This window comes from Microtus ochrogaster, chromosome 5 (genome assembly GCF_000317375.1).
Source record: "Microtus ochrogaster isolate Prairie Vole_2 chromosome 5, MicOch1.0, whole genome shotgun sequence".
Taxonomy (NCBI): domain Eukaryota; kingdom Metazoa; phylum Chordata; class Mammalia; order Rodentia; family Cricetidae; genus Microtus; species Microtus ochrogaster.
In genome coordinates, this window is record NC_022012.1 from 71,960,866 (window position 1) to 71,971,699 (window position 10,834).

General features: G+C 44.5%; 1 protein-coding gene across 1 annotated transcript in view; it reads left to right on the forward strand.

Annotated features, from left to right (window-relative positions):
- Tln2 (talin 2) overlaps window positions 1-10,834 on the forward strand; it is a 473,598-nt gene that overhangs the window by 115,568 nt on the left and 347,196 nt on the right. The gene's annotated exons all lie outside the window — the stretch shown is intronic.

A 10,834-nucleotide genomic window follows, 5' to 3' on the forward strand; every position in this document is an offset into this window, starting at 1 on the left:
GAGCTTTCTGGTGTGGATGCTGTGAACCCAATTCTTGGTCCTCTGGAAGGGCAGCATGGACTTTTAACTGGGGAGCCGTCTCTGCAGCCCCCACCTAATATCACTTAAACATAAAGCTTGCCCATTTGGCCAGTCTCAGTAGCCACCTTTCCCCAGGGACCCCCTGTTTCTGCCTCTGAAGTACTGGGGTTACAGGCAGGCATATACACATGGGTAACAAACTCAGGTCATTGTGCCTCTGTGGCCAGTCTTTCCCAGCAGAACCCTTCATTTCCCAGCCCTCAGTGTCTCTCAAGGGGGACTGGCCTTGTCCACACACATCCTTGCTTTCCTGTCAGAATGGATTTTCTGGATTGGCTCCTCTTCAAGAATAAAACTTTTGAATAGACTGGTCTTTGCCTGTTTGCAGCATGCCCTGGCGTTATGAAATAGAAATCTCCACAAAACGTTTTCTGCCCAGGAAATGGGGTGTCATTCCCCTCTGACATCCAAATGTATCGTGTTTTCAATGAAACAAAGTCCCTTGAAAAGTGTATTTGGTGTGTTTGGAAGAAGGCATTGAATTGGCTTTTTATTCCGACAGATTTTGTACCTTGTGTTAAGTGGATGAGCTTGTTTAATTAAGTCAGTGTGTTCATCAGTGTGTCCCCCTGATCTGATCTTCAGCCGTGGAGGAGATTGTGTACTTCAGGAGCTCTGACTTTTGATAGTGAAGGAGAGTCAAATCCTAAGTTTGATATGCACCGTAGTACATGGAAATGCTCTTTGTGCAAGGCTGGGATTGTAATCGAAGCATTAGAGACCTGGCGAGTTGTGCGTCGTGACTGATCCCTTTGCAGTGGTGATGTGCAGGTTCTACCTAGCTGGCTCCTCCAGTGAGAAGAGTTCTATCCCTATACTGCTGGGATGTGGGATGAACAGACCCGGGGAGCGAGACTTTCCTAGAAGAAAGTGAATATGTTACTGAAGTCGGGGGCCACAGTCTTCATGTACTCCAAGAAGATGGGTTCAGCCACTGATCTCTGAGAAGCCAATTAAAGTGGCCAAATATATAGTAAAAGAGAGAGAAAGGAGATTTTTTTTTTTTCAATTTAGCCACTTTGGGAAGAGAGACAAAGAGACCTAGTGATCACCTATCCCTAAAGTCCATCATTAGGGTCATGGACTTTTTCTTATTATTTTAAAATATGCCTATGTGTGCATCTGTGTGGTGTATGCACTTGAGTACAGGTGCCTTTGATAGTCAGAGGCCTTGGATCCCTCTGATGCTGGAGTTACAGGTGGCTTTGAGTCACCTGATATGGGTTCTAGGACTAGGACTCGGGTCCTCTGAAAGAGCAGTACATGCTCATAACAGCTGAACCATTGGTCCCTCGTAAGAATAAAGTTTAAGTAGAGTGTCAGTGTAGCAAGCTTTCTTGTAAGACTATCTTTGGATCACCAGCCCTCAAATATTAGCATGAAGACTTCTTATTAATTATGAAAGCTTAGCCTAATAGCTTACGCTTGTTCCTAACTAGGTCTTTAGACTTAAATTAACCCATTTCTGTTCATCTATACCCTGCCACATGGCTCATGGCTATCACCTCTCCTGCACGTCTTGCTTCTTCGCCATTGAATGGCAACCCTGCCTTTCTTAAGCCTCCCAGTGTTTCTCTCTCTCTACCTGAAAGTTCTGCCTGTACCTAGAGCCTAGCAATTGGTCGTTCAGTTTTTTATTACACGAAGCACAGCAAATACATCTTCTCAGGTATACGGATGTCCCACAACAGGTCAGGGCTTTGCACGTCTGAGCAGCTGTGGTCAACATAGGGTCCTGTCCACTGTAGATTATTGTCTGGGCTTCAGTCTCAGCTTGCAAGGGGTTCTGATAAGTTGTGAGAACCATGTCACATCTCTTTCCTGGAGGCCAGTCCCCCGTCTGGCTTTTCTTTCCCAGCTTGAGATTCCTGTGGAAGTTCTCGTTTCTTGGGGTCCACTGTTCAATAGTTTAGTAGATGATGGTACACCAGAGCCTCTTTAGGATATCTTCATGTCTGCCAGGCCAGTTAGAAATATGCAGTATGCTGTTTTTCTTACATAGTTAGTGGACATCAGTAAAAAGAGAAACGTTAGTTTAGAATCTCTGGGGAGGGAGACAAAGGGACAGAGCTGTGTGTAAGAGGAATTCGTGTGGGTTTGACTATTCTCAAGCTCCATTCCTAACCTATCAAATGAAACTGCTAAACAATGGAAGATTTAAGGCAATTTGAATCCTAAGAGTTTATTTATAGTTCTGATATTTGGGAGGTTCTAGTATGTAAATCTATGCAGTGGATACCTGGCCCAAGTTATATCCATATATATTATATAACATATAATATATATATTATAAATATATATATTATAATTTTATTGTGTGGTATGTTGCTTTCATATATGTCTGTGCATCATGTGCTTTCCTAGTTCCCTTAGAGGTAAGCAGAGGGCATTGGATCCCCTAGAACTAGAGTGATGATGGTTGTAAGTTGCTGGGAACTGCACCTGGGGCCTCTCAAGAGCAGCTAGTACTCTTAATCACTGATCCATCTCTCTGGCTCCTCCCCAGTATAATTTTAATCTCCTTCAAGGTAATTTTAGTTTAGCTGTTGCTAGCCATCAGCTCAGTGTTATCTCAGGAAGTCCTAACTTTATTGTTTGTAATGCTAGTTTATTTTCACGCCGCCATAGCAATCCACTGTGTATACATCACAATGTCTCCAACATTACACTCAGAGCAAATGGATGTATTGTGTATACAAATGTATTTATTATGACACTAGTGTGTAAAAACCATCATAAAACTTCCTCCATTGCAGCAGTGAAATACAATTCTGTTTGGAAGTCTGAAGGTCTAGTTGACTCTTGAGCTAAGGACTGTGTCTTGCTTTGTGGCTCACCTAGGCAGGAATCAAAGCTAGCCTTTCAGGTCTTTGCAGCATGGTTACCACACAGCTCTGTTTTGTAATCTGTGTGATGTGTATAGTCCTATGAGGTGTGCGAGCTAGAAAGGTTGGTGCAATGCTATTTATATAGGAAAAATTATCCATAATGTTGGTGCTTCCTTTAGTGGACAGTGCAGCAGAGGAAACCAGCATGCTGCATCTGGGATTGCCATTTAGTTTTGTTTTAACTGCTTTGTGTACATGGTTGAACTTTTATTTGTTGTTTATTTTTGTTCTTAATGTATTTTCATGTCAGAGTCATGTGAATATGAATTTGCAGTGGATAAGCTGCCAAGTCTAAAATAATCTCCCAGAATGTTTGGCATTGCCTTGTTAGGCATCCCTGACCTTTCCTCTGTGTGTGTGTGTGTGTGTGTGTGTGTGTGTGTGTGTGTGGCTAGTTGCATACCAGTCATGTTGGATGCCATGTCCCTTCCATACATGCCTCATTGCAACCCAGCCCTCACACTCCTTTTCAACCAAGATCTGTATGGAAGGGCCAAGAAGGTAGCTTGATTGGTAATGTGCTTGCCATGGAAGTATGAAGACCTGAGTTTGATCCCCAGAATCTAGATTAAAAAGCTGGGTGTCTCAGTAGTCCTCCTTGTCTGTTATGTAAGTCCGGTTTTATCCCATGCTTTTTCAGACCCAGGCTAGCTGGTCTTGGTGAATTCCCGAAAGATCATTACCATTGTCTCAGTGTGTGGGTGTACCCCTCGCGGTCCTGAGTTCCTTGCTCAAGAACAATGGCAATGGGTTTTGATCCTACTGCACATACTGGCTTTGGGGGAGCCTAGGCAGTTTGGATGCTCAACTTACTAAACCTGGATGGAGGTGGGCGGTCCTTGGACTTCCCACAGGTCAGGGAAACCTGATTGCTCTTCAAGCTGATGAGGGAGAGGGACTTGATCGGGGGAGGGGGAGGGAAATGGGAGGCGGTGGCGGGGAGGAGGCAGAAATCCTTAATAAATAAATTAATTAAAAAAAATAAAAAGCTGGGTGTCATGACATATGCTTGTAATCCTACCTCTAGGGAGGTAGAGACAGATAGCCCCTGAGATAGACCACAGTCTTCCACACACCCGTGCCCATACACGTTCCCGGATAGAGAGGGATGGCACCAGGGTTATGTGGTCCTGACGCTAAAGAATTGTCAGTCAGGCATGAAGAGAAATCCTCAAATCCAGCTCGTCTGACTGATGCCTCATAGATAACCAGATGCAGCCATTTCTTCCTGAAGATGGAGATGTGAATTTCAGGCTGACAGAGCCTTGTCAGGGTGGAATCTCTTCCTGGATTTGTGTTACATCTTGTCTGAAATTCTTTATTGGTTGAGGACTGGGAAATATCAAAAGAATGCTAGAAATTTATTGGCAGGGCTAGCGCCACCAGAGTGGCTTCACCGCCCTGTGAATTTCTGCTCTCTCCTGTGCAGAAGACACATGGTGTCCTTCCCTTCTGAGTTTATGTCTGCGTTTTATGTGGGCTGCTGGGTTATTTTGGTACAAGCTTCATTACGCTGACATCTAGTTCGGAGTTTTGCTGTTTTGCCTGAAGAATTCTGAACTTCACTGGGGTTTTGTTTCGACTACAAATAAGACAAAATTTACCTGGCAGGCAAAAGATGGGATTCACTATATGTCTTGGTAATCCCCTCATTGTCTTATATCCTTTGATTTCATCTTTGGATACACACTTGCTTCTAGACAGCTGCCACAGCCATAAAAGTCTTTTCATTCATGACTGAAGCCCCAGTGTGTCTCTGCTTTAGATATTGCCAGCTTCAGCCCATGCAGCTTAATGAGACAGCAGTTCCGGGAGGCAGGTGATAGGTCAAAGCCATACCCGTGTGCTGGATGCTGTGCAGTCTCTGTAGCAGCTTGCCTCACATCCCATTTTGATGGCAAGAAGATTTTGTTTCGAGCAGTTTTCTTTAAGAGTTCATGTAGATTTTCATGCAAGTCATGATGGAGACTTGTGTTTTGATAAACTTGGTCCCAAGCTTTATTGTAGAGTTGGAGGTTGAGGTTGAAGGGGAGGGGGTGTGGGGTGGTGGTCTGTACTGGGGTATGCCTGGAGTGTGATGTTAGTATGAGGTTGTAGAGAGCCCCCTGTTTCTTCCTGGTGTGGACACCTCCTCGTTTTCTTTGTTGGAGATGGGTGAATGCAAACCTAATGATCTCGTAGGTTTCTTTTTATTTTTAAGGTATGTTTTGTGTTTGTTTGTGTGTGCAGACGTGCACATACACTCATGTACATCCATGTATTTGTTTTCAAATCATACATGGAGAGGCGTTTATCGAGTCCCTGTGAAATGACACATTCTTTCTTGGAGGGAAAAAAAATCACGAAGATTCTGAAAGTTCTAGTGAAAGGTGTAACTGGAAACTGCTTTTTCGTTTCCCAGCCACCCAGACCCAAATAATCATACAAAAACTAATTAATTGTAACACAACTTGGCTGATGGCTCAGGTGTATTTCTAGATAGCACTTATATCTTAAATTAACCCATTTTTATTAATCTGTATATCTCCACGAGGCTGTGGCTTACCAGTAAGGTTCCAGCGTCTTTCTCCTTCGGCAGCTACATGGCATCTGCCTGACTCTGCCGTCTTTCTCCCTGCATTCAGTTTAGTTTTCCCGCCTACCTATGTTCTGCCCTGAAGCTTCTTAATTAGCCAATGGTAATAAAACATATTCATAGCATACAGAGGGGAATCCCCTATCACAAAGGCTGCTTATGGCTCAGAAAGTAGCTGAGTGCAGTGAGGGATGCTTACCTTTAATCCTAGCCCAGGGGAGGCAGAAGCAGCATGGTATCTGTGAGTTTCAGGTCAGCTTGGTTTACATAGTGAGTTATAGGGCTGTATAGCCAGGGCCATGGAGTGAATGCCTTTCTCTAAAACAAAACAACAAACTCTATGAACAACTCACAAATCTCAGGAAGTCCCTGAAACTCACAAGGCCTTTTCTTCTCTAAGGTTATGTAAGCAGTAAGTCAGGGCTGCTGAGGAGAGAGGACTCTGGCCTTTTGAGCTGTTTACAAGTCATGCCAAGAGCTCCAGGTTTCACATTTCATGAGTCCTCACCCCTGCTGGGGTGGGCTTTTGCTGATGTAACTCCCCTTGTGTTGTCCTCCGTCCCTGTTCATACTCTTGATGGTGCAGTTGGGGCGAGTTAGAAGGTATAGCCTTGCTGAAGAAAGTTAGTTCTCTCTTCTACACACTGTGGTTCAAGATCTGAGCTCTCAGCTTCCTGATGTTTTTGTCAACACCTGTCTGCTTTCATACCTTTCTACCATGAGGACCTGTGTCCCTCTCAAAACAAACTCATCCTTCTGTATGCTGCTTTTTGTCATGGTGTTTTCTCACAGCAATAGAAAAATATCTAACACACTGGGCAACCAAACCTAAGGCCTTGGACATCCACTGAAGCTTTCTACCACATACTACTTTTGACTTTTATTTTAAATCAGCGTCTCCTTTGTTGTCCACACTGGTTTTGAAATTACTCTGTAGCCCAGGCAGGCCTCTCTTTGTACTTCTTCTGCCCTGTCCCCCCAAGTTGCTGGGATTATAGGACTGTTCCACTAGACCCAGCTTGCTTCCTGGTATTTGTTGCTGCTACTGCTATTATTTTCAGGATAGGGTTTCTCTGTGTAGCCCTGGCTGCCCTGAACTCATTCTGTAGACCATGCTGGCCTTGAACTCAGAGAACCTCCTGCCTCTGCCTCTGAAGTGTTGGGATTAAAGGCATACACCACCACTGCCACTGCCTGAATTTGTCTCCATTTCTTTAAATGACAGCCATGTGGCCAGTATTGCAGGAGTATTGGGGTTTCTGCACACTGGTGCAGAAATCAAACAGCCCTGTTACCCCTACACAGGTTTCCTCAGTCCTTTAGGAAAATCTGTTTATTCTTAAATGAAACCAGAATGAGATTTTCATCCTTCACCACTACCCCTGACTTGCTAATCTTTGGTATATTTTCAGCCACTTAAGCCTCAGTTTTCTCATTTGAAAAGTGGGAGTAATGTCATCTGCCCATAGGATTGTCCTGTGGGGTGAGAGGGTATAGAAAGTGTTTATGTCAGACCCAGAGCTTAGTACACCCTCAGGAAGTCTGGCTGGCTGCAGCCCTTTGCTGTTGCATTTCCCTGAAGCAGAGGGAGCAGAGCACTGGCCTTGCTGGTGAGCTTTTAAACTGCTCAGAGCTTTGAATTTTCAACCGAGGAAAATCAAATCCTTGTCTGCTTTGTCAGAGCAGTGTGAGGACTTCATGGAGTGACATACACAAAGGGAGTGCAGAGGAGAGCTGGGAACTGAACGATGCCTTTCCAGGATAAGACAGCAGTAGTTTGGTGGAAGAATAGATAGTGAACAGCTGGACAGGTGACTCAGTTGGTACCGTGCTTGCTGCACAAGCCTGAGGACCTGGGTTCAGATCCCCGTAGCTTTTCTGATAAAAGCCAGGTATGGTAGATGTGCTTGTAATCCCAGCTTCAGGGAAGTGGGCACAGGTGATGCCTGGGGCCTGATGGCTAGCCACATGGAATTCCAAGTGTGACTGAACATAAAAATAACTTGTTAAAGTTCTGCGACAGTCCTAAGAAGTGGTTGTCCCTGTTAATCTCATTTCCCCAGATGGAGAAACCGAGATTCTGTGTGGTTATGCATCTTGGCCAAGGTCATGTATCTGCAAGTTCCAGATCTGAATAAACGTAGTCTTTGGGATCTGGAACCAACAGTATAATACAAAATTTGTACTTTTGAATCAAGTGATCCCTTTCCTCCTGTCCCTGTGGAGAAGTCTGCTTTGTGGCTTCTGTGAGCAGATACCTGAAAGAAACAACCTAAAAGAAGTATTTGTTTTAACTTACTGTTTTGGAGGGCTCGGTCATGGTGCCTTGCCTTGGTCCTGTGTGCTTCAGCAAAGCATCATGACTGGGCAATGCGCTATGGAGGAGAACACTTCTCCATGGTTGACCTGGAAGCTGGGGGCTAAAAGGGGACTCCAGTATAATATTCCTTCTAGGCTCCACATCTAGCACTTTGGCTAGAGTTGTTAACTATTTCTTAACATACATTAATAAACATTTCCTTAATATTAATGGCTCCAAGTCAGATGATTTGGCTCAAGCTATGTTGAATTTTTGTTGATGTTGTTATTTCTCACACCCTTATTTTAACCCACATCCTTCATGGCTCATAAAGAAACGCCCAGGGAATTCACTTTCTGTGCCTTTTCAATTTAGATCATTAGCATGAGCTGATGAGGGCACATTAAATAAGCCCAACCTTGACATTCTGCCTCTCCGCCGAGTGCAGAGCAATGAATTGATGACTCTGGTTGTCTCCCCTCTTTAGTGGTGAATGTGAGTGATGCCAAGCACTGGAGCTGGCCAGACAGCAGCCAGACAGAGAAAGGGATCCGAGAAGCAGCGTAGCAAAGGTTGTCAACTGGTGGCAAGCTGATTTCTAGGCACCTGTGTCCATGTGTCTGTTTGCTTGTCTCCGTGGATGCCAGAGATCGATGTTAAATGTCTTCAATTCCTGTCTACCTTCTAAAAATTAATTTTGAAATTATTTTTAGTTATGTGTATGTGTGGGCCCAGGCATGTGAGTGCAGGCTCCATCTGAGTCCAGAGGTGTGAGCCACCCAGGAGTTGGAGTTACTGGCAGCTGTGAGTCTCCTGATGTGTTGCTAGAAACCACACTTAGGTCTGGTGACTGAAGTCAGATCCTCGGGCTTGTGCAGCAAGCACTTTATTGACTGAATTGTCTCCCCACATGCTCCATGGCAACTCATTCCTGTTCTGTCGTTGGCAGCTCTTAAAGGCTGACCATATCTACAATTGTCAGCAAAGCTCAGACTCCAGAAGAGAGTGTCATATCCCTCTGGAACTGGGATTTCTAGGAAAATATTTGTGAAGTTTTTTTTTCTATTAGTGTAAGTTAGGGTCCAAAGGAAATTGGGCCAAGACCTGAGGGATATACAATGTCTTTCTTTGCTCATCTGAATTTTATTTTTAAACTTTGACGTGGGGTCACACTGTGTGATTCTAGTTATCTTGGAACTAGATAGACCAGGCTGGCCTCATTCTCACAGAGATTCAGCTGCCTCTGCTTCCTTAGTGCTAACATTAAAGGTGTGTAACACCCCCCCCCACCCATACACCCAACAGTATCTGAACCCTTTACTGTTGTAGAATTCTATGTTCTCTGAAGTTGTGTTCCTAAATTGCCCATAGTTTAGGGCAACACGATCTGTATATTCATTTCCCTGCTTTTTGAAAAGTCTGGGATTTACCCCCCCTGAAGTTTGTTAAAGTCCTAAGAAGTGAATGATGCTTGGGTGCATGTCCATGTGCATGCGTGTGCGAACAGGTACACAAACCTCTTTGAAGCAGATGGAAAGGGTAGCTTCTTGGCCAACATCATCAATGTTTTGGAAATACAAATTGTGAGTAGGTCTTATTTCTACTCCTTTACTGGCAGAAGATCAGTAAGTCAACCTTCTCTTCTTTGCTTGTAGGAGCTCATAGCCACAGCCAAGAAAGAGACTGTCGGAGGCGAATGGGAACATGGTACTCTGTGCTGTTAACCAGAGCAGAAGCTCCAGGCCTCAGATCTAGGAGGTCCTATATTATTTAATCAAGTATGTGTCTACCTCCTTGGAAGTTCTGCTGCTAGGCATGCACTAGTGGCAAAACACTGTCTCTGATGTTTTAATTTGTATGCACTTGATGTATTTTGGAAGTGCGTGTGCACACATACGTGTGTGGTCACATTCATGTAAGTGTGAACACATACATCTCTTGTAGGTTGCGGACTTGAAGTGACGACATTGAACTAATGCTCTACACTGTTGCATGTGTTTTTGGCTGCAGTGGAAGAGCGAGCCTTTCGTGTCTCTTTCTTTTTAGGGTATTGTTTCTTTGGCTCTCTCATGTGGAGGGTGAACATGTCCAGTGCTTTGAGTTCTGGGTTGAATGTCCTTAATCTATGACTCTCAAAGGCTGAGAAGGGCTGTTTCTGTGACTGACATGCTGCAGCGCACCCTGCTCTCTCCCCGAGATGAACTTGAGGAAATGAGAACGTGCCCACGATGTCTGCAGCAGACTCTAGTAGAGCTGGCGTGGCTGCCGACAGATGATCTCTGACAAAATGGCGGCTGACTGTAAAGGATAAGAGAGCGGGGCTCATCGGTAGCAGCCCTTGTCTCCCTTTTGCTTTATTTCATTCTGCTTGTTAAATTAATGCTTGTCTGTAAGACAGTGCTTTACAGTGTATGTCCAGCTGACCTGGATTTTACTCTGAATCCGAACTCACCATCCTCCTGTCTTCCAGCTGCTGAGATTGCAAATGCGTGCGAGCATGCCCAGCTCCCTTTATAGTGTCCAGGAGAGATGCGTTTCTAAGTTGTGTTATTACTACGACAGAATACCTGACAGGAGGCAACTTGGAGGGGGAAAGGGCTCTGGATTGGCTCACAGTTTAAGGGGTGTGGTCAGTCATGGCAAAGGCATGGCTACAGGTGAGTCTGTGGCAGTGGGAGGATGGATGAAGATGGATGTGTCTTGCTCACATCTCGGTGGATCAGAAAGCAGAGGGATTCACTTCTTCTATTACAGCCCCACATTCTCAAGGTTCCACCATCTCTACAAATAGCACCAGCCTTCAGGGACCTAGGCGGGATATTTCCCATTCAAAGCATAAAAGGAGGTGATGGGAAATAAGCAGTTGCTATGAGGACTTCCTGTTAAAAATGCTTATTGAGGTACAGCAGATTGTACAATTGGTTCTTCCAGAGGTTGTCAATTAAATTCTCATGAATGTGATAGGTTAACTTAGCAGGATACTGGCTGATC